Raw genomic sequence first — 2345 nt, forward strand, 5'->3', positions numbered from 1 at the left:
CTCCTTCCCTACTCACTCGCTCTCTGTCCACCACTCGACTCCCACTCCCTCCAATCGCCGCCCGCGCCATTACCTTCGTGTGACCCTGACCTCTCCTCCGACGGACCTCACGCCAGCAAGACAGTCCAGCAAACCAAGGATAAGGATAAGCCAGATTTCCAGAGCAGATGCTTAGCGCGGGCTTGTGTGCACTACGGCGAGCCCGCCTGCTGAGTGCTGACTCGTGAGAGTGTGTCAACGAGTGTTGACTCGAAAAGAGCTTGGTCTTTACCTGCTGTGATGCCCAGCCACAGCAGTAACTTCGAGGCGACAGTGGAAACTCACGAACTTCAGCTCAATATCCTATCCACGTGTTCCTGCAGCTCGCCATGAATTAATCAAGAAGAAACAAATTTTTGTTTATCAATTTTTGCGAGTACATCTCACACACACACACACTCTCTCTCTCTCTCTATCTGTCTATCTATCTATCTATTTATCTATTTTATCTACTTCTCTCTCTCCTCTCTCTCTCACTCCCCTTCTCTCTCTCTCTCTCTCTCTCTCTCTCTCTCTCTCTCTCTCTCTCTCTCTCTCTCTCTCTCTCTCTCTTTTCTCTCTCTCTCTCTCTCTCTTTTCTCTCTCTTTCTCTCTCTCTCTCTCTCTCTCTCTCTCTTTTCTCTCTCTCTCTCTCTCTCTCTCTCTCTCTTTCTCTCTTCTCTCTCTCTCGCTCTCTTTTCTCTCTCTCTTTCTTAATCTCTCTTCTTTTCTCTCTCTTCTTTTTCCTTTTCTTCTCTCTCGCACTCTCTCTCTCTCTCTCTTCTTATCTCTCTCTCCTCTTCTTCTTCTTCTTTTTCTTCTTCTTCTTCTCTCTCTCTCTACTTCCTCTCTTCTCTCTTTCTTTCTCTCTCTCTTCTTTTTCTCTTTCTTCTCTCTCTCTCTCTCTTCCTCTCTCTCTCTCTTTCTTTCTCTCTCTCTCTCTCTTCTTTCTTTTCTCCTTCTCTCTCTCTTCTCCTCTCTTCTCTTCAATTCTCTTCTCTTCTGTCTTCTCTCTTCTCCTCTCTCTCTCTCTCTCTCTCTCTCTTTTCTCCACTCTCTCTCTTCTCTCTCTCTCTCTCTCTCCTTATATCTCTTTCTCCTTATGCTCTTTTCCGTATCTCTCTTTCTCCTTCGTCTCTTTCTCTTATCTCTCTTTCGCCTTATCTTCTCTCTTCTCTCTTCTCTCATTATAACTTTCAGTTACATGCCTTCAGATTTACAGAAACTCGAAGATAGCTGGACTCCCGAAACAAGCTGTATGGATGTTTAGAAATGGCCAAGGTAATAAATTTTTTGAAGAAGTACAAAAAACTGTCCATCGATCACATAATTGTAGTTGACAAAATGTGTATATCCGATTGTGACTTCCCTCTTGTCGAGACTATGATAGCTCGAGTAGGATATTATAGAGATGTGGATGAATATCATTTATGTACATCATTCCTGTTGAATACAAACATATTTTTTAAATTTTGATAAATTCCTTCCTCAGGAAACATAGTATGTTTTATTTAACATTTATGTGTGTCCATTTACAAGTATGTATTATGTGACCTCAGGAGGGGGAGGAATTAGCATGCGAGGGTGACAATTTATATGTCATATCGCTCTCTTGATATGTAAACATTTAACTGTGTTGTTGTGATTGGACCGCCTTCTCCTCCCCCCCCCGCTTCCCGCCCCCCCCCCATATATTTCAAATGTTGACATAGCTGTAAGAGTTTTGTAAAAATATATGTGGCCAAAGAGGGACTAAGTTGGGTGAGTATAACCTATGTACCTCATCCTTTTGAGATGTGTTTGTAATCACTTGTCTCATAACTCTTAAAGTCAAAGTCAAAAGTCTCTCTCTCTGCTCTCTCTCTCTCTCTCTCCTTCTTTCTCTCTCTCTCTCTCTTCTCTCTTCTTTCTCTCTTCTTTTCTCTCCTCTCTCTCTCTCTCTCTCTCTCTCTCTATCTCTCTCTCTTCTCTCTCTCTCTCTCTCTCTCTCTCTCTCTCTCTCTCTCTCTCTCTCTCTCTCCCTCCCACGCCTCTCTCTTCTCTCTCTCTCTCTCTCTATCCTCTCTTCTCCTCTCTACTCTCTCTCTTCTCTCTCTCTCCTTCTCTCTCTCTTCTTCTCTCTCTTCTCTTCTTCTCTCTCTCTCTCTCTCTCTCTCTTCTCTCCTCTCTCTTCTTCTCTCTTCACCTTGACCACTATGTAATGATATGTCCTCTATGAAGAATTTGTGAAAGTATCGACGTAAAAGATTGTACAGAATTGCAACATCTTTTTAGAGGACGGCATTTTATCAGAAAATTACGTAACACAAGGACTATGCTGTATAATA

The sequence above is a fragment of the Penaeus japonicus genome, unplaced genomic scaffold (assembly GCF_977035675.1).
Source record: "Penaeus japonicus unplaced genomic scaffold, GWHDUDI00000001_assembly GWHDUDI00000018, whole genome shotgun sequence".
In the NCBI taxonomy this organism is placed as follows: domain Eukaryota; kingdom Metazoa; phylum Arthropoda; class Malacostraca; order Decapoda; family Penaeidae; genus Penaeus; species Penaeus japonicus.